This window comes from Danio rerio, chromosome 19 (genome assembly GCF_052040795.2).
Source record: "Danio rerio strain M-AB ecotype USA chromosome 19, GRCz13ab, whole genome shotgun sequence".
Taxonomy (NCBI): Eukaryota; Metazoa; Chordata; class Actinopteri; order Cypriniformes; family Danionidae; genus Danio; species Danio rerio.
In genome coordinates this window covers 17,985,289-18,011,513 of record NC_141039.2, presented here as the reverse complement: position 1 = coordinate 18,011,513, position 26,225 = coordinate 17,985,289, and the positions used below count along the sequence as shown (strand labels likewise).

Genomic DNA, 26,225 nt, shown 5'->3' with positions numbered 1-26,225 from the left:
ACATACAGGATGTGTTGCATTGCCTTGCTTTATTAATTCCAAAGAACTTGGATCTAGGGTTTTACATGAAAATGAATGAATAAATAAATAAATAAATAAATAAACAACTCACATAGACTTTGGGTTGCCTAGATCAATAGTTTAATTTATGGGGTTGAAAAAAGACTTATGGCACGTCTCTAGAGCACAGTTTAAGTGTGGAAATGTGGCATACATGACAATCGTGACAAAGTAAAAAGGCAACCAAAAAAACAACAACAACTCTTCTTTTAGAGTTGGCAAAATGTACATATTAGACCTTTGTAATAAATGCAAAGGCATATATTACATATAAATCTGGGGTCACCACAGCAGAATGAACTGCCAACTTATCCAGCATATGTTGTACACAGAGAATGCCCTTCTTGCTGCAACTTATCACTGGAAAACATCCATAGACACTCATTCACACAAACCCTACAGTCAATTTTAGCTTACCCAATTCATCTATACCACATCTCTTTGGACAGTGGGGGTAATCTAAGCACCCAGAGGAAACCCACACCAACACGGGGAGAACATGCAAACTCCACACAGAAATGCCAATTGACCCAATTGGCTCCAGGCTCGAACCAGCGACCTTCTTGCTATGAGGCAACAGCGCTACCCACTGTGCCACAGATTCACCTTCTTTATTATTATCACTATTATTGTTTATTGTTGTTGTTCATTGTATGTTTTGTAATTTTTGACAGTGAACATTGTTTCACCATCATTTGTTGACAGAGGCCTCCAAAGGGGGGATTGGTTACAATTTTTTTAGAAGTGCAAACTTTGGAAATTTGCAAAGAGACTGCAAAATAAATCCTGAAATTAAAATAAATCACACTGTCAGTCAATTGATCTCTTGTATTTTGCTCATCGGGATTTTCCTTTTTTATTTTATTTTGTCAACTGTTTATACAGTCTCATATCTTTGATTTTTTTTTTTTTTTTTTTTTTTTACAAGAAACATTCCACATTTTTGCATTTTCAAAATTCTGTGTGGTTTATGAGCTATTTTCCTCATGGGGACCAAAAAAGTCCCCCCAAGGTCATGTTTTGCTATTGCTGTTGGGCATTAATTTGTCCTCACAATGTAAAGAATACAAGGTACACACACACACACACACACACACACAAACACACACAAACACACACACACACACACACACACACACACACACACACACACACACACACACACACACACACAAACACACACACATAGTTTCCAGCTTCCTGTTCACAGCCCTGCTTCTTATTTAGACTGCTACTGTCTAGCTTTAAAAGAAATGCTGGCATCCCACACAGCTCTGCTAGCTTTATTCAATTCACTTGTCTTTTTGTTCTTCTTTATTTATCTTTTTCTCTCTCACTCACTTATTGGCTGAAGTCTTATCATACAGGCCCAGCTGCTGTTTGGAAATGTTTGAGAAAACCCAAGGAAGGCTGTATCACCGCTTTGGGACTCCAGGGAGTGTCTCTCATGTTATTTTCAAGCAGCACTTATTTTACACACTGAAAAGTCCCTTTTTCCATTAAGTTTTTGCTGCATCCATTTTTTTCATTATTATTAATTAATTTTATTTTATTTTCAATTTCAGCAACATTAGTATGCAACCAAAACCACCTCATCTTATTTGGAACTCTTCCTCATTTCAGCTTGAGTACATGATATAAGCTTAGTAATTCAGTAGCAGCTGGTGTTGATATTTAAAGTTGCCTTAAGCAATTATGTCCCACGTTGAGTGAAAAACAGCTGAAATGCTAGTATGAATGATGGTTTAAGGACACAGCAGCAATAACTACGGTGAATCTGGGCTTTCTTGATTAACCAAAAGAGCATACTGATGTGTTGCAATGATCTCCTATACAAATCCAATTGTCCTTGGTACTCTTATCACTGTCATCATCTTTTTGCAACTGCTCATAAAACTAAGCACTCAATATAATGTATTATACTGTATACTGTTTATTGAACACCAGTATTCATTTCTATTCTTATGCTGTCTTGCAATAAAGATTTTCTGATCTCCAAACAAATATCATAGGTAACAGAGTTTTCTCTAATTTACTTAGTATGAAACACATACACAGTTTTTTGGTCAGTATTACCCAGAGTTGTCGGTAGACCCCAGATACTGGGGCACGCGCCCCAGTAAAAATCACCAGTGCCCCAGTAAATGCTTTGAGATACCATTTACTATATATGCAAGTGTATTTATTAAGAGTGGTAATCCCAGAAAAAAGATATAATTCTTTATGTGCAACCGAACGCAACTGAGCGCATGTGCGCAGATTAAAAAAAAAAAAAAAACATTTTAAAGCCTCACGCACTGCTGTGGTCCTGCTTGATGCTGACGTGCTGCTCATGCTCCCGGTCCAGTTGTGAACATGCATGGCGAAAAAAAAGCCGCACAGCTCATGCGTTGTGAAAGTCCTTTATGCGAAGTTGTCGGTTTTTGCAAGTTGACAAAACAAAGTTTAAATAATATGATGGTGATCTTTTTTTAGACTAAGCATGGCTCTTAAATTTGATAATTATTTTTGGTATAAAGCGGAAAGAAGGGATAAAGTCAGGGAGGTTAATAAACTAAAATATCTGCCATGAGTTAAGTATAAGACAACACACAACAGATAATTCTTTTAAACATCTTTTTTTTTTTTGTATTATCCTGAATTGTCAATATAATTTAATTCTGATAAAATAAATTTTAATGCAAAATATTTCTTAAATTATCTTAGCATTACTCCAGTTGTGTCTTCACATAGTTTTCCAGTAACATTTCGGATTAATTTCTGTTATTTATTTAGGATATATATATATATATATATATATATATATATATATATATATATATAAATATAAATATATATAGTTTCTCTGAAAAATTAGCCACTTTTGATTTTTTTTCTTTTTTAAATATTTCGTAAGTAATGTTTAACAGAGCAAGGAAATTTTCAAAGTATGTCTGATAATGTTTTTTTTTTCTTCTGAAGAAGGTCTTATTTGTAGTATTTTGGCTAGAATAAAAGCAGTTTTTAATTTTTAAAAAAACATTTTTGCGACAAAATTATTACCCCCTTTAAGCAATTTTTTTTCGATAGTCTACAGAACAAACCATCATTATACAATGACTTGCCTATTTACCGCAACTTGCCTATCTAACCTAATTAACCTAGTTAAGCCTTTAAATGTCACTTTAAGCTGTATAGAAGTGTCTTGAAAAACATCTAGTAAAATTTTATTTACTCTCATCTAGGCAAAAATAAAATAAATCAGTTATTAGTGATAAGGTATTAAAACTATTATGTTTAGAAATGTGTTAAAAAAAATCTGCTCTCCGTTAAACTGAAAATGGGGAAAAAAATAAACAGGGGGCTAATAAGTCTGTATATATTTGGGCTCCATGGTGGTAAAGTGGGTAACACGTTCACCTAACAGCAAGAAGGTTGCTGGGTTAAGCCTCGGCTGGGTCAGTTGGTGTTTCTGTGTGGAGTGTGCATGTTCTTCCCGTGTTTCCCCCACAGTCCAAACACATGAGCTGTAGGGGAATTGAGTGAGCTAAATTGTCCGTAGTGTATGAGTGTGAATTAGTGTGTATGGATGTTTCCCAGTGATGAGGTGCAGCTGGAAGGGCATCCGCTGCGTAAAACTTATGCTGGATAAGGTGGTGGTTCATTCCGCTGTGGTGACACCAGATTAATAAAGGGGCTAAGCCGAAAAGAAAATAAGGGAATATATATATATATATATATATATATATATATATATATATATATATATATATATATATATATATAATTTATTTATTTATTTATTTTTTTATTAGAGGGTTGTGTTGTGCTCCAGTAGAGCTTTATGTCTAGCTATGCCTCACCTCTGACCAAACAATCACAAATATATTAGGATTGCTGTTTAACAGCCAAGGATTTTTGTTTCTCTCTGAATCCCTCTCTGCATTCAGATACCAGCATCTTTATGTCCATCTACAAAGCATCTTTCAAAAGAGGAATGAAATTTTTTTTGGTTGATACATAACCAATTCATCTATGCCATCAGCTCCAAATTCTGCAACAACCCAATTTCCACATTCACAATCACTCCCATTTTAACCATGTCCACCCTAATCAAGGACTTTATAAAACCATCACATTTACTGGTTGGAAGAGGTTTCCCTGAGCATGGTTCACTTGGGCTTTGGCACAGTATGCTTGTGTGTGAGTACAAAACGCACCAAAGCCCGAAACTGAAAGCGAGATAGGACTTTTATGGGACTGTTTGATATGGATTTATTAATCATTCTCACTGTTCAATGAACTGAAACTGTTGTAGATTATTAAAGACGCAAACCTCTCACTGCACGAAAGCTCCACACCCCCACAGCAAACCTCCTAATACCTGCAGCACGAGGACTTTATGACTGTTTATGAGCGTCAAAAGTGGCTGATCTGTTAGACGAAATTGTTGACTGCGTGTCACTGCATATCAAAGGACTTAAACAATATAACTGAAGAAATCTCCACTGTGCTGAGCAAGCTGCGCTTCTGACCAGTGCATCATCAATGACGTAAGCGTGCCCAGACCTGAATGTAATGTGAGTGCGGGCTGTCGGGGGGACAAGCGTGCTTTGGCCCAGTTCAAGGCAACTGTACATAGAGAGAGCACACCCTAGGTCTTATTCAGCAAACTGAGTAGTACTGCATTACTTATCTTTTTGGACCTGTTTCCATTCATCAATTTTCATATGCAGTCCTAATGTTATGTCTTTTATTGTTTGAGTAATTGTATTTTTTTCTTTGTTCTGCATTTCCTAATATGTCATCTGTTTGCAGGAAAGGTGCATACTTGGCTGATTTTAAGCATTATTTTTTATTTGATGAGCATCATTAAGAACTGTCACCGGCAATATCAAAGCTATCAAAATAAAATACCATGCTTTATGCCATAGTTCATAAGAAATATATTGTGAAAATTGTTGAATCCATGTTTCTACTAGCTAATTAAATGATAAGCCACAATAAAGCTATGGCTATTTAAACTGTTGTCTCAATGTAGTAAAGGTTGCAAATAGAGTGACAACTCATGAGTCCAAATGTTTTAGTAATCAATTTACCCTCATGTCAGGGGAAAATACAGATCTCTCTGCTGAGAATCTTTAGTCTATTTTCAGTACACAAAACTCATTAATTAATTCATGAATGACTTAATGTAGTCAATTAAATAATACTTTAAACCAGAATATTAGGAGTTAATTTTGATCAATTTAATAGTACTGTACACAGTAAATTTTTAGATTATGAGACATAAATTGTTTAAGTTTCATAGTTTCATTTTTCAACCAATCATGGCTTTCTCTTTCCCACAGCAGGAGTCAGTTGGTCCAAAGTTTTAAATAAATTTTTCATAATGGCAAAATACTTTGTGAGTTGTTTGGAGCAGCTCAGGGGATCTTGGGTAATACATAATCAATGTGCATTGTTGAACAGGTGAATAGTACTCCATGACCTCAGAGGTTGGTGGTAGATTAGTCATTGTTCATGCATACTAACCAAAGAGCTGCTATGATTGCTTTTCAAAGGATCAGCACATTTTATGTCATTCAAAAAGCAATTTAAGCCTACTTTTTCCATCACTAATTATGATTATATTGCAATAAACTTGAGAATGCAAGAATTGGAAACAAAGAACACACACAAAGTCTGATACAAATGTTTCCCATTGTTGGTAATTACCTGAATCTTTTGACTTTTAGTTTGTAGTTTTGCTTAATTCCCTTTTGCCAATCACAACTATGTATGCTGCGAAACAAAATCATGAGAATAGTTTAGTTTTAGTCTGTTAGCTCAAGGTTAGGTTGGATGTAGATTACTTTGAATGTTTTCAATGAACTGTTAACTGGAGACTTGCGCTGACTGGATTATTTATTATTACAATTATTATTATTTTAAATTAATGAATTAATGTTTTTGGAATAAATGAATTGTTGACTCAAATACATAAAACGGGATCAGTGCGATTTACAAATTTATGTTAAATTAATTAATGTTTAGTTGCTAACTTTTTTAACAAGTTACTTAGAAAAATTAACTTTTTTATAAATCTAACAGCACTAGCATGTCTCAAAGACTCACTGATTCAGTAAATATTTCAGTTAATTTTTCATTCAATTTTTAAAACAATAATATGATGAAATTACATAAAATTATGTTTTAGATATGTGGTTCGAGGGAAGCATCTTATATAAAATGAACTCTTCTTTAACTTTAGGCCATATTCCAAATCCTTACAAGCTAGCAGGTATTAAGCCTATTACTAGGAAACCACAAATGACCCCAGCAACTTTGCTAATTATAGGCCTATTTCAAATCTTCCATTTATGTCTAAAATACTAGAAAAGTTGTTTCTGCCCAGTTATGCTTCTTTCTGCAGATGAACAATGTTTTTGAAGTGTTTCAGTCAGGTTTAAGGCTCATCTCAGTACAGAAACTGCATTAGTGAAAATAACCAACAATTTACTCTTAGCTGCTGACCAAGGGTGCATCTCATTATTAGATCTACTTGATCTTAGTGCCGCATTTGACACCATCGACTATACTATCCTCATAAATTCTACAGGTGTCCAGGGACAATACATTATCTTAAATTCTACAGGTGTCCACGGACAGGCTCTACAATGGTTTAAGTCATACTTAGCTGATGATACTCAATTGTATATTTCAACTAAACCTGATGAGATGTCTAAGCTAACTGAGTGTATTAAAGATTTTAAAGACTGGATAACCAACAATTTTCTTCTCTTAAACTCAGAAAAAACTGACTTATTGCTTATTGGTAGGCCCAGACGGAATCTGCGGAAGTTTTTTGCTATTTCTGCTGAGAATTTTGGTAGAAATATGAGGATTTCTGCGGAATGATTTTGGGATATCATATCTAAAACCTTAATAAGTTAAATAAAAAATAATACCTTTTTAACTTGTATTTAATGTTTACAATGCAAATCCAATTAGATTTACTTTATTTATTTATTTATTTATTTATTTATTATTTCGTAAACAAAGCAAGTCTCTCATTTAATATGTCTACTAAAAGACAGAAAATATTACTGTACAAACTGCATTGTACATAAATCAGATGAACATTTTCATATAAGTCAATAATATTAATGTAATTAATTTAAAAACTAAATAAATATAATTTACACACATTTACTCAAGTAAATAAACAGAATTAATGATGGGCTAAAAATCTGCGGAAAATCTGTAGAATTCTGCGCGCTCAGATTACGTGTGGGCCTACTTATTGGGCCTAAATCTTGTACAGAGCAGATCTCACAACTCCACCTACAATTAGAGGGATACAAAGTTAGCGTTAGCACTACCATAAAAGATCTGGCTTTTATATTATACAGCAATTTAACTTTTGGAAATCATATATTCCATGTCACAAAAACTGCATTCTTTCATCTGAGAAATATTGCTACGTTATGAAGTATACTATCCATCTCAGATGCAGAAAAACTAGTCCATGCTTTTATGAATTCTAGGCTGGATTACTGTAATGCTCTGTTTACTGGCTGCCAAGCATCCTCTATTAACAAACTTCAGCTAGTACAAAATGCAGCTGCCAGAGTTCTTACCAGGTCTAGAAAATATGATCATATCACCCCAATTTTATCCTCCTTACACTGGCTGCCTATTAAGTTTCGTATTGAATTCAAAATATTGCTTCTTACCTATAAAGCTTTAAATAATCTAACTCCTGTTTATTTAACCAACCTTCTGTCTCGCTACAATCCAACTCGCTATTTAAGATCTCAAATCTCAGGGCTTGTGGTAGTACCTACAATAGCAAAGTCGAGTAAAGGAGGTCGAGCCTTCTCATTTATGGCTCCTGAACTCTGGAATAGCCTTCCTGATAATGTCCGAGAATATGTATATATATATATATATATATATATATATATATATATATATATATATATATATATATATATATGTTTTTTTTTTTTTTTTAGTAAAGCATACACTCGGTATGATACATAAATGTGCTCAACGCAGGTTTCTGCATCTCTTTTATATACACTATGAACAGCAGCTACGCTAATTATTCTCTTTATTCTCTATTTCCACCTGGGGATACTCATTCTGAGGCCCTCAGATTATGCAGTGCCACTGATTCGATCCAAGACCAGTGAGGACATGATACCTATGTTTCCATATCCTGGACCAGGCCGTATCCTGAGCAGCTGCTGAGGTGTTTATGGAGGAGTGGATAGCATGAGACTGATTCCTGTGATACTCCAGGGACAGACGAGTCTTCACTGAGGTCCAGCTTTCCCTGGCTGGAAAATCTACATTGTAAAAATGCTATACAAAAAAAGGTGAATTAAATTGAATATAATATATCCATTATATAATGCATGTATTTATGGGCTGCTTATGTTTGAACTTGCTGACAGTAAAAGTGAAACTGTAGCCTGCAAAAAAAAAGAAAAAAAAAAGAAAGAAATATAGTAATAATACAGTAGATGACTTGAAATAATTACATAAATCTACACATCTTGTTACCAAGGAGTTAAAACAGTAAAGACATATGTTTTTTTTTTCTTTCTTTCTTTTCTTTCGGTTCTGATGGTTTTAGTGTTAAATGTTCTGTTTCCACCGGTCTCAGCTGGTGTCTTTAATGTGACTCTTTTGTGCCATCCAGTTTAAAACAAGTTATGGATGCAGGTGTGCAAATACAGAACAAATTTGACCAAATTTAAACCAAAAATTGTCAAATGAACATTATAGATAAAAATAATAATAAATCAAATAAACATTAAATATATGCCTAATTGATTTGCCATCGACATGTAGATTACATATACTGTTTTCTTTCTTTTTTTTTTTTTTACATTTTTACCTACAATCCTGCCCTGTCAGTCTGTTACCATAGAAATAAAAATACAACCATACACACACAGTCTCTCCGACGGCTGCACCTCACTAGAGTGTTTTGTTTCATCACCCTAGCAAAATTTTTTATCATTGGAAGAAAGTTACTTTGGTAGAGTAAAATATAAAATAATAATATAAAATAATAATGAAAAATTATGCATATGGTTAAAAGTATTCAAAAAAACCTGGAGGTGGCAACTCTAACAGGTAAAGAGGCATAGAAACACACTTAATATAATTGCCATTGGTACAGGCAAATTTTGTATATAAAATGGTTTAAAAATGTGTTCAATACTGCCAACCTCAATACGTTTATATATATATATATATATATATATATATATATATATATATATATATATATATATATATATTTCAGATGTTTAAGATTTAAGAAAAAATGTGTCAGTTTAGTGATAAATAGTACTTCTCAACATACACATTTCCATTAAACTAAAAAAAAAGTTTGATGTGCTTGACAATTAGTTAATGATTTTATGAGCTGTAAATACTATAAAACCTTTCCATAAACATCTAAAAAGATCCCAAACAAGGTGTTTTATTTATATTTGGTGCACTTGTGTTATTTGGTGAGGTTTCCCTTTTAGCGTCTCACAGTCAACAGATGGAGTTTAACCTTTTCCCTGAGACCTCTGAGAATACTCTTCAATTAGTGGGCTTGTTACAGGAGCCGCTAACCTTTTCATAAATTCACTCTGCACATTCTAGATCAGCGTATGTGTTCACTGGGACTAACAATAAAGCTGCAGTGGCTAATAGAGAAATGTCTAAGAGTAAATGAGAATATCAATGTGTATGAATGTATCATGGTTATACAGGCCACACAAACAAGGGCATAACACTCAAGTTCAAAGTGTTCCAAATGTAGAGCAATTTTGACTTCAATAATTTTGCTATCTGTAATCAAGAATATGACATACTGCTACTTTTAGCACAAAACTAACTAGTGATTATATGTATTTATATGTGTATGTATGGATGTGTATTCATGTGACTATATACCATAATAATGTTAAAACCAGTGACCGAGATATTGATATGGAATAGAACTCTGTACTTTAAAGTAAACACCGCATCTCTCACTGTTATTTAAAAATTAGATAATGCACCGATATCAGTTTAAAAAATCTTGCCACAAACGTTGGTACAGTTTGTGTACATTGTTACTAATACAACACATGACTGACTGTCTGAATGAATGAATTTGAGTCTTTTATCTATCAATCAATTAAATTTATTAATCAATTAATTTATTAAATAATTAACAACAACAAGGTCAGTTGGCATTTTTGCATGTTTGAATGTTCTCCCAGGGTCTCTGCAGATATCATAATGTCAAATTTAAGACCTTTTATGACCTTTTTAAGACCATTAAGTATTCAATTTAAGACCTATATCGCAATATCAAAAACACGCGAGAGAAAATGTAAAAGCACAAAATTAGGGGTAAAATAAAGTTATTTAAATTGATCAGTACTAAAGTCAGGTTAAATGCACCATTGAACTGCAGAAAAAACAAACATCTTAATGCAGATTCATACTTTCACCTGGCACCGCATCGCACAACTTACGAAACGGATTAAGGCTTTTATACTTGACACATTAACCATTGAGATATTTTTTTTAAGTGACAGGGGGCGGTCCAAAAAAAAAACAAAGTAAAATCAGACGAAAAAAAGATAATCATTATAATTGAAGATGTTTTTGGGGGCCTCTTTTTTGTTGTTTTAACAATTTTATCCCTCAGGTTTTTCCAAAGTTTTACAAAAACGTTCCTCCTTTCCCATGGCTGTTGCAATTTCTAGCCAATAATTATTGGTCATTTTGGCAAGCAGAAATGTAACTGTGATAGAAAATAGGTAAAAACTTGATTAGGTATTATAGCCTACTGTACTATTCACTCTTCAAATAAATCCCTCTATCAATCCAATTTTATCACTAAAATAAAGTGAACTAGTGTCTGCTGTACAGTGTTTTGTAAAGTACAGTAAAGTACTTCAATTACTCTGTTGTGGTAATACTATAGTTGCTATGGTAACAGAACAAGTGTATTAAAACAAACTTCCCAGTGCTTTAGTTTTTTTTTTTTTTTTTTTTACAATATAGGGTATATTTTTCTACAATTCAACACACTTTACTGTAGTAAAACTACACTGTATTTCATTTTATCAGTTCACTATTCTTAATACTACAGTATGCTAAAGCATCTCTGGAGAGCAAAAGCACTAAAGGAGTCCAACGGAGCTAGAGCAGATCATTCGCACGTGAGGAGCCAGTGTTTTGAGAGCTCACAAGCAGTTTTGTCCATAAACAAAGGGAACCGGCATGTGAGGAGAGATTCGCTCTCTCTTATTACAGCGCTCATGACTTATAAAACTGCACTTGCGACATTTGTCAGTAAAATAACAGCATACTCTGCCAGCCGAAATCATGTCGCACGCACTCAAAGCGAGCTTCCGCAAACACAGCGATGAGTTTAATATCAGAAGGCTGATTGGCTATTGCAAATTGACCTTTTTGTAGTTGTAATACCGCAAATTACAATTGGACTAGTGAAATAAAGAACTTAAACACCCCAAAAACCTAGCAACAACAACAAAAAAATTTAAATGAGCATTAGATGTAGCATTACATGGACCTGTGCAAAAATATTTCAGACCTAGAACAGCAAATTTAAGACTTTTTAAAGCCATAAATTTCGTTTTTTTTAATTTAAGACTTTTTAACACTTTTTAAGACCCCGCGGGGACCCTGTCTCCCTGTGTTTGTGTGTGATTCTTCCATGTGCTCCAGTTTCCCCCCAGCCCAAAGGCATATGGTATAGGTGAATTAAGTAAACAAAATGGGGCATAGTGAGCTTGCGTGTGAATGTGAGTGTCACCGACTTGGTCCAAGTCATTCCTGACATTACTAAGCGTTATCTCCTTGCCTGATCTCCCGTGTATTACCTGGACTGTATATCGACCTTGTCTTGCCTGCCTCGAACCTTGCTTGTAACCTTGACTTTGATCCACGCTGCCTGCCCTGAACCCAGCCTGATATCTAGCCTCTGAACCACGCCGTCTGCCTCGGACCCATGCCTGCTATCACACTCCTTGACAGCCAGCCGCCAGCCCTTACACCCATACTAACTACGTTTGATGTGAGTTTGCACGCAAGTGCGTATTGTGTGATTGTGATTAAACTGTGTTTAATGAATATACTGCAAATGGATCCCTCCGTGTCAGACTTCTCGTTACAGAAGACTTCGCCCAACATGGATCCCGCAGCCATGCAGGTCTTGTCCACGGAACTCACAACTCAAGCTCAGGTACAAGCGACACATCAGCAGCAACTGTCACATCGGCTGACTGAAGAATAGGCTAAGGCACTGCAAAGTTTGAATGTTGTGACCCCAGCACAACCCACCGCCATTTACTCTCCCAGCCAACTTCCCGTAACCCATGCACAGACCCTGTCCAGTCCCTGCCTAGCGTTCCCTGAGAAGTTTGCTAGTAATCCAGCCAAATGCAAGGGTTTTCTGTTGCAATACAAACTGTTTGTCGCTCAACAACCTCACATTTTCACAGATGAAAACAGCAAGATCGCCTTTGTGTGCTCCCTGCTCACTGGAAAAGCTCTAGACTGGGCTACTGCTGTCTGGCCAGATAACACCCCTATATTTCCCTTGTTCAAAGAGTTCATTAAACGTTTCTGTATAGTATTTGATCACCCTGAAGGAGGTCGTAATGTTGGTGAAGAGCTTTTGGGTATCCAGCAAAGAAATCAACCTGCAGCTGAGTTCGCCCTGCACTTTCGCACACTAGCTGCACAGACTGGCTGGGCTGATGATCCCCTTAAAACCCTGTATCGTAAAGCTTTGAACCCTGAATTGCAAACTGAGATGGCATGTCGTGATGAAGGTAAGTCACTGGACCAGCTCATCGAACTCTCTATCAGGTTGGACAATTTACTTCGTACCCGAAGACTATATCGTTCTGTTTCCCTTTGTCCTGTAACCCCTGAAAACTCCACAGCTCCATGCTCTGCTGAGCCATGCAACTGGGTAGGACCCAGTTATCGAGTGAAGAACGTGAGAGACGGTTAAAGAATATTTTATGCCTGTTTTGCGGTCTTTTGTGTCATACCATGGTCCAGTGCCCCGACAAACCACACCCCAAGACGTTATCGCTGAGTGCAACTTCCATATTTTCCAGCCACAATCACACGTTAACTGTACCCATCTGTCTGAGTTATGGAAATGCAATGATTCATACCGTCGCTATGGTCTATTCAGGAGCTGCAGGCAATTTCATGGATTAGACGTTTGCCAGTAACAACTCCATTCCATTAACTTGCTAACTGTGATTTCCCCCTTAGCAATCACAGCTATAGACGGACGCCCTCTAGGGGATGGAAATATAACCTACCACACTCTGCAACTCTCTGTTAAAACAGGCTCTCTCCATGAAGAAAAACTAGCGTTTTTGGTCACTAACTCTCCTCAAGACGCCGTCATCCTTGGATTGCCCTGGTTATAAGCACATGATCCCCAAATATTCTGGAAAAATGGTGAGATTATTAAATGGAGTGATTTTTGTCTTGATAAATGCTTGCGATCTGTTGTCCCTGTCCAGCTCAATGCCATTGTTACCTGTCCGGAAGACCCAGAGAAGAATCAAATCTTCGAAGTGTACTGAGACCTTTCTGAGGCATTCAACAAGCAAAAAGCCACCAAGCTTTCCCCTCACCGTGAGTATGACTGTGCCATTGAATTATTACGTGGTACAACGCCCGCTCGAGGGAGAATCTTCCTTCTTTCTCAGACTGAAACTGAAACTATGAATGCTTACATAAAGGAGGAATTGGAGAAGGGATTCATCCGCCTGTCGACGTCACCCGCATCAGCTGGTTTCTTCTTCGTAGGGAAGAAAGATGGAAGCTTACGCACTTGTATCGACTACAGAGGTTTGAACGAAATCACTGTTAAGTACCGTTATCCCCGGCCATTAGTCCCAGCAGCCCTTGAACAGTTACGCTCAGCCCGGTATTTTACCAAACTTGATCTTTGCAGTGCTTATCCTCATCTGAATTAAACAAGGAGACAAATGGAAGACCAGCTTCTCTACTGTAAATGGCCACTATGAATATTTGGTTATGCCCGTCGGCCTAGCAAACAGTCCTTCCGTCTTCCAGGCTTTCATTAACAAAGTATTTAGAGATATGCTGATTCAATGCGTCATAGTGTACATTGACGACATTCTCATTTACTCCAATTCCTTACAGGAACACATGAGCCATGTCAGAGCGGTCTTAAAGAGACAGATTGAGAATCAACTGTAAGCCAAGCTATCTAAGTGTGAGTTTCATCAAACTTGCATCTTATTCCTAGGTTACATCATCAGCGCAGAGGGCGTGGCTATGGACGAAAAGAAGGTAGATAAAGTCATCAATTGGCCTAAACTCAAGACTATCAAGGAGTTACAACGTTTTCTGGGATTTGCTCATTTCTACCGTAGATTCATAGGAAATTTCAGCACAGTAGCCGCTCCACTCGCATCCATGGCCAAAGCCCGGCTGTGTTGGAGTGATGATGCAACTCGGGCATTCAACCACCTCAAGTCTCGCTTTTCCTCTGCACCGATCCTCTGCCACCCCGATCCTTATTTGCCAGTTACCCTGGAAATTGACGCATTGAACACGGGTATTGGAGCCGTACTGTCCCAGAAACCCAAAGATTCTAACAAGCTCCATCTTTGCACCTTTTTCTACTCAGTTCAGCTGAGAGAAACTACGATGTGGGAAACCGAGAACTCTTAGCTATGAAATCAGCGATGGAGGAATGGAGGCACTGGTTAGAGGGAGCCAAACATTCGTTTGTTGTGATTACTGACCATAAAAACCCTGAATATATCCGCTCAGCCAAAAGATTAAACCCCAGACAAGCACGATGGGCGCTGTTCTTCACCCGTTTCGACTTCACAGTCACATATATCCCCGGATCCAAGAATGTCAAGGCTGATGCTCTTTCCCATCGATCTGATGATGAAGTACTTAATGTTGAAGAACAACCCGTCATAAATGAGTCCATTATCTTGGCCCCCATTCAGTGGGATATCGATACTGAAATCTCCCAAGCCTCGTCCCAAAACCCCACACCTCCGGCGTGCCCTGAAAACAAGATCTTTGTTCCCCTGTCTTTGAGAGAGAAACTAATTTCTAAAGTTCATGGCCATACCAGCTCCGGACACCCAGGTATCACGGCTACGATAGACTTGATTCAGAACCGATACTGGTGGTCCTCGATAAACAAAAATGTTATCAAAGTTGTCAAGAATTGTTCATTATGCCACATGAACAAACACTCTTGTCATCGTCCAGCTGGTCTGTTACAACCCCTAAAAATCCCACGTCATCCCTGGTCACATATCGCCATCGATTTCATCACTGATCTTCCCAAATCCCAAGGCCATACCACCATACTCCCTGTCATCGATAGATTTTCAAAATCATGCAGACTCGTACCCATTCCCAAATTACCCACAGCCCTGGAAACAGCAGAAATACTGTACAATTATGTTTTTCATTACTATGGTCTACCTGAAGACATTGTGTCAGACAGAGGTCCCCAGTTTACCTCCCGTTTGTGGTCTGCCTTCAAAAATCTCCAAATCAATATCAGCCTCACCTCCAGTTACCACCCTCAGTCCAATGGCCAAACTGAGCACCTAAATCAAGAGATTGGACGCTTCCTCCGTACCTATTGCCATGCCAATCACAAAGAGTGGAGTCAATTCCTCATGTGGGCTGAATACGCACAGAATTCCTTAAGAAAATCATCCACTGGACTAACCCCCTTTCAATGTGTATTAGGCTTTCAACCCCCTCAGTTTCCGTGGTCCGGTGAACCCTCCGAACTCCCAGCCTTATATTCTTGGTTCAAATAATGTAAAGAAGTCTGGAATGTTGCAAATACTCACCTTTCCCATGCTGTCAGACGTTTCAAAGAGCAGGCAGATCGTCATCGGCGTCCCAGTCCCACGTACTCCCCAGGCCAATGGGTTTGGCTATCCACCCACCTCAGACTCCCCTGTAAGAAACTCAGCCCCAGGTACGTTGGTCCTTTTCAAATAGATCGTCAGATTTCTCTTTTATCTTATCGACTGATCCTGCCTAACCATCATCGTATCTCTCCCACGTTCCATGTTTCCCTGCTCAAGCCTGCTGCTGGTCCAGCCGAGGTGGATAGGGAGGTGGCAGCCGGTGAACAGGGTCCCCCACCAGTTATTATCGATGAAGAGGAGGCTTACCAGAACCACAAGATCCTGAAGTCCAGACGCCGGGGGGGACAACTGCAGTATCTGATCGACTGGGAGGGGTACGGCCCGGAGGAACGATCAATCGAACGGATATTCTCGACCCAACTCTGTTAAGTGAATTTCACCTGCAGCATCTGGAAATGCCAGCCCCTCGTCCCTGTGGAAGACCCCGGCGTTGTGGTCCCTCTCACGTCAGGAGCCGTTCGCAGGGGGGGACTCTGTTACCGACTCGGTCCCAGTCATTCCCCTCGTTGGCCAGCAGAGGTCACCATCACCGGACTTCTAAGCATTAGGTCATACTCGGACACTGATTGCTACACACACCTGCAGCTTATCCTACTGATGATCCACACACACATATAAGCAGCTCACACACTCACTCCGTTGCAAAGTCTTGTTCTGCCCTGCCTGACATTACTGAGCATTATCTCTTTGCCTGATCTCCCGCGTATTACCTGGACTGTATATCGGCCTTGCCTGCCACCTGTCTCGAACCTTGCTTGTACCCTTGACTTTGATCTACGCTGCCTGCCCTGAACCCAGCCTGATATCTCACCTCTGAACCACGCTGCCTGCCTCTGACCCATGTCTGCTATCACACTCCTTGACATCCAGCCGTCAGCCCTTAGACCCATACTTACTACATTTGGTGTGAGTTGATGTGCGTATTGTGTGATTGTGATTTAACTGTGTTTAATAAGTATACTGCAAATAGATCCCTCCGTGTCAGACTCCTTGTTACAGTGAGAGTGTTTGGATGTTTCCAAGTACTGTGTTGTGGCTAGAAGGGTATCTGCTACCTAAATAAACATATGCCAGAATAATTGGTGGTTTATTCCGCGGTGGTGACAGCTGATAAATCAGAGATTAAGCCAACGAAAAATTAATGAATTATAATTACTAGATATCAGTGGTGTAAAGTAACTGATTACAAATACTCAAATTACTGTAATTAAGTACTTTTTCTCAGGAATTGTAATTTACTTGGTAGTTTTAAAAATGTGTACTTTTACTCTAACTTGAGTACATTTTTAGTGCTGTATTGGTACTTTTACTCCACTACTTTCCTTAAATCTGCAGTCACTACTTTATTATTTCTTGTCTATGGGGATTAGAAAAATCAGTCCTGTAATTCCAGTCCAATCAAATCACATATAGAAGGTAAATCACATTATAATGAACTACCTCAAGACATGGGCGATTTATAAATGTAGCAAACTGTTTGGAAGCATTAAAAGTGTCCAAAAAGATGTTCTAAATCTTTACACGCATTGACCCAGAGACTGTTTAGATGCATGTCACTGATGAGAAGATGATGAATGTTTGCTATAAAATGACAGTAATGGCCTTAAACACCCAGCAAGCACAAGACATCAACATGACGTCAGATTGACATTGTCGTGGGGACGTTGCATTTTGTTTGGTAACTTACTATGATCAGGCTGCTTTGACACAATTTACATTGTAAAAGCGCCATACAAATAAAGGTGAATTGAATTTAAATTAAAATTGGGTTGACGTCAGAATTCAATGTCAGACCAACATCAATGTCCAACCTAAAACCAACCAAATATCAATATTTAATGATGTCACAGCTTGAAGTTGTTTGAACGTTACCACTATGACGTCTATCAGATGTTGGATTTTGTTTGCTATACCTGAGGAATAAATGTCAGTATTTGACGTCAATATTATGTTGGTTTAAGATGTTGGCTCAACGTTGGATTTTGGTCTCTTTCTAATGCAACCTAAAATCGACCAAATATCAACATCATTTGACGTCATTAGACATTGAATTTTGGTCACCTGACATCATGATGAAAATTTTTATTTACTAAACCTATATGAAGACACATTTTGGGTGAGTGGAAAGCCCTACGAATCTGCCATTATATGTCATTGAAAACAGGTGACAGGTTAAGGCAAAGGGGTCATAAATAGATCACGAGAAAGGACTTGGGGATACAATGAGAACCATCTGTGTCAGAAAGGCATGAAATGTATACAACATATGTTGAAACTGTCATGTATGTTTGAAAAGACACATACTGAATGGGAGAGTCGAGTCCAGTTTAGATGTTTAAATCATAGATACTAGTCATAATTACCAAATGTGAACTGTATGTGTAAAAACAGTTATGAATACATTAGATCTTTACATTAAGAGGGCCATCAAGAAGAAGAGGGTTTAAATAGGGGTCGTAAAGAAGTAGGAGCTGGAAGAGGCCTGTGGAACCAGTAAAACAGCTGTGAAAACAAAATGTGGGAGGAAGCTAGGATAAAGGGGATAGGAAATGTGAGGGACGTTAGATTGTCCTGGAGTAAGACTAGGGATGGGTCTGCTTATAGACGTCTTTGCTATTTTGGAAAACATTTTAATAAAGTATATTCTTCTGATATTCATAACCCCCAGTCTGAGTTTGATTCATTAAGAGAAAAACCAAAAACCACTACAAATAGCATCCCTGGGTGGGCTAGAAAGGAGCAGGACTGGTGTTGCTGTGCAGACTGGATTGGAGAGTGAGCGATTTTATGCTCATTAGTTTGTGTTTTTTTCTGCCAGGACCTGCTTGTAACTAAATACACTTGATCTGTTTCTGCAGCTTTAAAGAACTAAAAGTAAATGTATAGAAAAATCCAAAAACCACTACAATCACAACCTAAATCAACCTAATATTAACATCCTATGACATTGTGTACCTGCTGGGCAATAACTAAATGCCCTACAGAATGTTACGTTTACACACACATGCACAAAGTACACGTAAACGCATCAGGTTTTCACAGCGTAATACTCACTACTCATGAGTACTTTTTAAAAGGGCTACTTATTACTCATACTTTGCATACTTTGATCATCATTAACCTGCGGGCTGCATTTTGCTCACGGGGCTGCAAAAAAATAAATAAAAAGAGCGGGGCTACGGCAAAATAATGATTAAAAAGAGTGATGTTATGGTCAAATAAACAAGTAAATTAAAAAACTGCAACTGCTGAGAGTGCAAGCAGCTAGGGACACTGGCCCTCGCGGCTAAAAATCGGACCGGCCCACCGGGAATTCTCCTGGTTTTCCCGATTAGACAATCCGGGCCTAAGTGAAAGCGCATTAGCAGTCAATGACTATAAAAGTAAAACAGTTTTCACGGTCAATTAAACAGTCCTAATGTTGTTTTAAAGTCATACTTAGATGCAATTTTAGACCAAATATTCAAATTAGCATGGTAAACAAATATAAGGACCATTAAATTAACGAATGTGCTAATATAAAACCAACTTTACCTCATTCATTAACACTATCTAATTCACTGTGAACAATGTTGTTCTTTGATAGCCATTAGCGTTAGCTGTTAATATGATTTCCCAATTTAGAATTTGCAAAGAATGCTTTAATGCAATTAAACTATTATTGAGAATGTCAGAATATCTGAATATATAATAACTACCGCTATGCCGTTCAAAACAAGCTGCAATGTTCACTTAACATTAAGTTAGCTGGCTATAAAGGCTCTGTCATGCTGATGGTGTTTTTTTTTATACAGCATATATATATATATATATATATATATATATATATATATATATATATATATATATATATAGTAAGCATGACTGCCACTTGAGTAGATCCGAGGAACTCACATCTGCAAAGTGAACGAAGAAGACTGCCATTCCCTCTCCTCCACCAAGCAGGCCACATTAATGGGTAGCTGAACCACAATGCCCCAGAGATCTTTTGGCCGGATAACATCATGAAGTATGTTGTCCGAGGACTTCAGCCTTTCAACATTGTAGAGCAAGAAGCTTTCCGTGATTTTTTTGCTAGACCTGGTGCCAAATAGCAAAATAATGACAAGAATCACACTCGCATATATGATTAATGATGCTGCCAAACAGATGAAGATCAGGATTATTGAGGCTATGAAAACTGTTGACCACATTGCAACAACTACTGACTGCTGATCAGTCAGGCGCCATAGTTTCATTGGGGTCACGGCTCACTGGGTGGACTCCGAAAGTTTAAAAAGGTGCTCAGTGGCCCTGGCATGTAAAAGATTGAAAGGGTTTCACACTTTCGATGTTCTGGCAAATGCACTAAATGATATCCATGCCGAGTATGAAAGTCGAGGGAAGATAGTCAGAACAACAACAGACAATGGCTCAAACTTCATCAAAGCCTTCAAAGTCTTCGGTGAGGATGAAAATAACAATGCTGCTGCTCTAGTTCAGGCGGAGGAGGAGGAGGAAGAAGAAGCAGACAAAGATGAGGAGGAAGTAGAGTTTGTTAATGTATCTTCACTTTTGGATGAAGATGATGGTTTTGAGTTCCAGCTCCCGAAGCACCAGCATTGTGCATGCCACATTCTTAATCTAATAGCCACTGCAGATGCCAGCAAGGCAGTGTCCAATGGTGCATACAAAAACTTATACCACTCAACATTTGGCAAGTGCAGCGCACTTTGGAATAAGTGTTCAAGATCCTCAACAGCAGCTGAAACTGTGGAAGATACTTACTCCCTCTAGCTTGTGCGACCGAATACAACAAGGTGGAACTCTGTGTTCATGGCTGTGGAGAGACACCTCAGGGTAGTGAAAGAAAAGGGAGAGGCAACAATGAGTTTTGTGCACAGATTTGAAGGTTCCAATGTAAGTTTAAAAATGTTTGGCACTCTTTCTGTCAAACTCAATTCTGGTCCATGTTGTCTACTTGAACAACATTGAATAGAATGATTAAAATTGAATGATGAACCAATCCATTGTGCGATAATGATTTGATCATGTAGCAATGCTTTTTTTTTGTATCTTATTGTTTATATGTTTTGTCTTCATCACAGGTTTAATTGCATTCCTATCAGAGTATGCTGCTGTCATGACTCCAGTCGCGCAAGCAACTAACATTTTGCAAGCTGAATCCAGATGGGGTGGCTGCTCCCAACCGTCAAGCTCCTGAAAATCAAACTAAACAGGATCAAGCTAACACTGAAATACTGCAAGCCACTTGTGGATGCCCTGCAGGTGGGCATTGAGGCTCGTTTTGGTCCTATGATGGAAGACCCAGAGCTGGTGGCCGGTGCTATTCTGCTTCCAAAATTTAAGACAAATTGGACATAGGAAGATGAGACAATCAAAATAGGTAAGAAATAATGTATTGGTGCATTATGTCATGTGTTTATTCATGAGTCACACACAGTCCTTTGAATTAGTTTTTTTAAAATAGAAATACACACGCGCTTGTCATGCATTGAAGATATAGCAAACATACCAATAAGCAGGTGTTGTAAACTCTGCGTAAACTCTTAACTGCACAGCAAACATTATACATTTAACAGCATGTAGGTGGGGTCAGATGCAAATGAAGGGTTGTGGTCAGGAGGGTAAACTGCTTTTTTAGGCCTGGTCTCATCATATTCTGGGGACAAAAATCGCCTAACCAGTTGACCGAAAGGAGAAAACAAGTTACACAGCCGTGCTGTAAAACTGATAATTTGCATTACATTGGAGACCTTTAGGGCTCCAGAGACTAAGACATGTTAAGGTCTGTCACACCCTGGAAACAACTTTTGTAGATATAAATTATATAAATATAAATTTATATTCCCACACAGGGCATTATGTTGTAAAAAAATATTATTTTAATAAAATTATGTCTATATTTCAAACACCCGTTTTCCTCAAAAAAGCCACTTTTTGCAGCATTTATGACCTGGCAGACCATAGAAATTATGATATAATGGTAACCCAGACCCTTACACTACCTCCACTATGCTTGACAGACAGCTTAAGGCCCTGGTTCTGCATTTGAGGTGGTGAAATTGTAGATTGTGTATAGAGTGAAAAGGGGTCTTGAAGGTAGGCCACCAAACCCAGGGCATAATGCCATACACTGCGGACAACACTTGGTTGCAGGCAGTTTCATTTCCTATCCCGCAATCAGTTGCTGTCTACAACATACTGTACAAGGTACACAAAGGTAAATGTTGCAAACTTGGACTTTTTGTTAAATGGATTTTAGTATAAGTATAAAGTTGTTGTTTCCATTAAAACTATTCTCTCATGTCATCATGTGGTTACTATCATGATGGGTTGAAACTATTATTATCTTTTATAACACACTATTATATTTCAGTAATGGACTATATCAACGGCACATTGATGACCCCTTGTTGCAGTCTAGTGAGGTCAACAGGTCCAGCTCATCTGATGAAGATGACTATTTTCTGGTTTGCAGGGTTTAAAGGCACCAAACAGCTAGATGCATACTTGTCCTGTTCAGCAGATAACATGGACTTGCTCAAGTCTTTTCCAGCTGTGTGCAAGTTGTCTGTTTAGTTAAACACACCCCTTCCAGCATCAGCAGCCTGCGAGAGGCTTTTTAGTATTGCAGGATTAGTTTATAGCCCTAAAAGAGCGAGACTGAATTCAGTCAATTTTGAAAACCAACTACTTTTGAGGATAAACAATAAATTTCTAACTTCATAAATGTGCTGCCACCAGTTTAAGGAAGAAGGAAATAAGCTGTGGAGAAAGAAAGCACAAGCAGGGAAGAGAGGGGAGGGCTTTAAAGAGGAAGGGGAAAATTGTTCTATTTGTTAACAAAAAGTTAAGCTCTTTGTTTTTAGTCCAATCACTTTTGTTTTTACATAAAAAAAAAAATACTTGAATTTGGCCCACAGGCCTTTAAGATCTTTTAGTTGCCCTAACAAGTTGAGGTTGAAAAGTAAATGTGCAAGTACCAAAAATTTACTGCTTGTTGCAAAGTACACCCTAGTTTAAGAAGGGAATCCGCTGTGGAGAAAAATGCACCATTTAGGTATTCTTTTCATATCATTGTTTTAAACCTGTTTGACACAAAAAGGATAGTTAAAAAAAAAAAAAACATTATGATGTATTTTGACTGCTGTCTTTAATGACTACATCACACAATTCTTGTATTTTTACTTTCAGTACTTGAGTAGTACATTTTGAAAAAAAAAAAAAAACAACTACTTGCAATTCTTAAGTACAAAAAATGTTGAATACTTTAGTACTTCCACTTAAGTATGGTGCTTAAAGAGCACTTCTACTTCTACTCAAGTCACTTTTTAAGAGAGTACTTGTACTTTTACTCAAGTCTGGGTCTCTAGAACTTTATACATCTCTGGTAATTATATGCATCTAGGCTTATTATAATGGCAGTCAATAGCATAAGTTGGAGAGCTTCATTATCATATTGAGATGCGTATTGGTTCCCAAGTTAAGGTAGCCCTCCACCATATCTGTATGACAACCCTTTGCTCATGTTCTCGACCAGGCTACAACCCTTTACAGATGTTGTGAGTCCCATATTTATATAAAAATTCACATTTGGCACTTGGTTAGGTTTTAGAAAATTATATCAACTACCCAACTACAGGAGGGTCATGGCCTGTCAAAACATCCCTAGATATATCCAAAAAAAAAAAAAAAATACATCCAAACACTTCCAATAGGGCAAGACTGCAAGCAAGTTCCTCCAGGCCAGTAGAGCTAGACTATCAGATCTAGGACTATTGATCCAGGTCATAATTTTTTATACATTGTAATTCTTTTGTAATATAAAAAAAAGCAGGACAATTGAGACTTAAAAATCAAGATAAGTGACCAGTCTTACCCCCCATTTATTTTACCAAGTAAAAAAAAAATAAACAAGACAGAAACTACAAAAAAAAAAAAAAAAACACACACAAAAAAGAAAACAAGAAAAGTATCCCCCTTTTTACCACCAGGTATGTGTTTTACCTGGAAAATGGAGGGCTTGCTCTAACTTTGGCAATGCAGTGGCCCAATGGGTTGCACGTTTGCCTCACAGCAAGAAGGTTGCTGGTTTGAGCCTCAGCTGGGTCAGTTGGTGTTTCTGTGTGGAGTTTGCATGTTCTCCCCATGTTCACATGGGTTTCCTCTGGGTGTTCCAGTTTCTCTCACAAGTCCAAAGACGTGGTATAAGTGAATTGTGTAAGCTAAACTGTTCATAGTGTATGTGTGTGAATGAGTGTGTATTGATGTTTCCCAGTGATGAGTTGTGGCTAGAAGGACATTCGCTGCGTAAAACGTGCTGGATTAATTTGGTTGGTTGATTTCGGTGTGGCGACCCCAGAGTAATAATAGGACAAAGCTGAAAAGAAAATGAATGAATGGATGAATAGTCTAACTGTGCTCCATGTTAGCTAAAATTATTTAGGGGTTCCCTCCAGTGGAAGCTCTCCCAATAGGGATATTTTCAGGATAGACTTTTTTTGGGGGGAATATTCCCAAGAGAAGTTTTAGGGGAAGCCAGGTGACTCTTCACTAGGCTGGTTCTGGTCTTCCCCATCCTCTTGCTACTTCCTCTGAACCTCCAAAACTCTTATGTTCCTGCCCCTGGGGCAGATTTAACAAAAAATCAGTTTGTGAGGGTGATATTGATATTGGAGGGTTCACCAGGACTTCTACCTCCGGCTCCAGAACCATGAAAAATTCTTTATCCAACTGTTACATATTGAGTAACATTAATTGTGACAATGCAAGTGTGTATTGTTCCTGTGTGTTTCCTCCATTATCTATCTCTTTCTCTCTCTCTCTCTCTCTCTCTCCACATGAGCGGAGATCAGGTGCAGCTGTGAGAGGGGCGGCGCCAGATATAAAGGCACGCCGTTGACGCTCCTCATCGAGTTCTCTTCCTGTTTCCCCTCGCTTTTGTGTGTGTCTGAGCAGCTCGCTCTGAGTTCTCTGTGCGGCAGTGATCTGTCTGAAACCTTTTGTTCAAAGTAATCCGGTGAGATACTCTGTTAAATACGGTAATAGGACGGTAACCTGCATTAGCGGTGGCTGATTGTTTAATGCCTTTCTCCAACCCTGTTTCAAAGTCATCTGGTGAGATACTCTGTTAAATACGGTACTAGGACGGTATCATGTGTTAGCTGTGGCTAATATTTACCTTAATGCTGAATGGTCAACGGGAAGGCCTTTTTCTTTTGTCCAGTTTTCTCCTGTTTTGTGGTTAGTTATGGAGGTTAGAATTGTATGCTTTATTTATGGAATTTTATTTTTGGTATAGGTAAGAGGTTTAATATTGGGTAGCGTACCTTGTTTTGTTTGTTGTTTTGGCCTTTTTGTTCCCTGATTCTGATTTTGATCTTTTTGTTTAATAAATCTGATACCCCTTATTGACAACTTGGCCTGTGTGTGTGTGCTTGGGGGAACAGGAACGGGGACTCCGGGTGACCACTTTTTATAGCGGTCATCCTTAAACTTATGTGCGTAGCGGGGTGCATCCGCTACGTAACATAATTGGGGGCTCATCCTAAACTTCGTGTGAAAGCTCGTCTGCCTTTTGTTTGTCTGCGCATCAAGTTGGGTGAGTAAAACTTTCCTCTCTTTACATCATGTCGTGAATTGTGTTAAAACTTTGGGTGTGGGGGGAGGAACTATGGAAGCTGAAGTGAAAGCTTTTATTGATTCTCCGTCGTTAGAGCAATTAGATCGCTTCCGAAAAAAAGATTTGCTGCAAGTGGCAGAAATCTATAAAATATCCGTTTCATCTGGTGCAGCGAAAGCTGAAATTAAAGCCGAACTTCTCTCTGAACTGACAACACAAGGCGTCTTTTCAGAGGAGCTCGAAGCCGCTGCTTCCCCTGCAGCAGATTATGACGTGAATGTGGCACTGAAGTTAAAAGAACTCGAGTTTAAAATTAAACAACAAGAATATGAGACTCACTTATTACGTATTCGCGAATTAAAACTACGCCTGAAAGCGAGAGAAGTACAAACTGCTGAGAGTAGTCGTTTCGATCCCAGTCGATATATGAAACTCGTTCCTCAATTTAGAGAGTCGGAAGTGGACGCTTATTTTATTGCTTTCGAGAGAGTGGCAGGCAAATTGGGCTGGCCAAAAGAAATGTGGGCGATTATGCTGCAGAGCAGTTTTGTGGGCAAGGCGCAGGAGGTGTG

The 26,225-nt window shown here is 38.2% G+C and overlaps 1 pseudogene; it reads left to right on the top strand.

The window, feature by feature from the left end:
* Nucleotides 1-20,032: 20,032 nt before the first annotated feature.
* Nucleotides 20,033-22,827, top strand: LOC148679777 (uncharacterized; annotated as a pseudogene).
* Nucleotides 22,828-26,225: the final 3,398 nt, after the last annotated feature.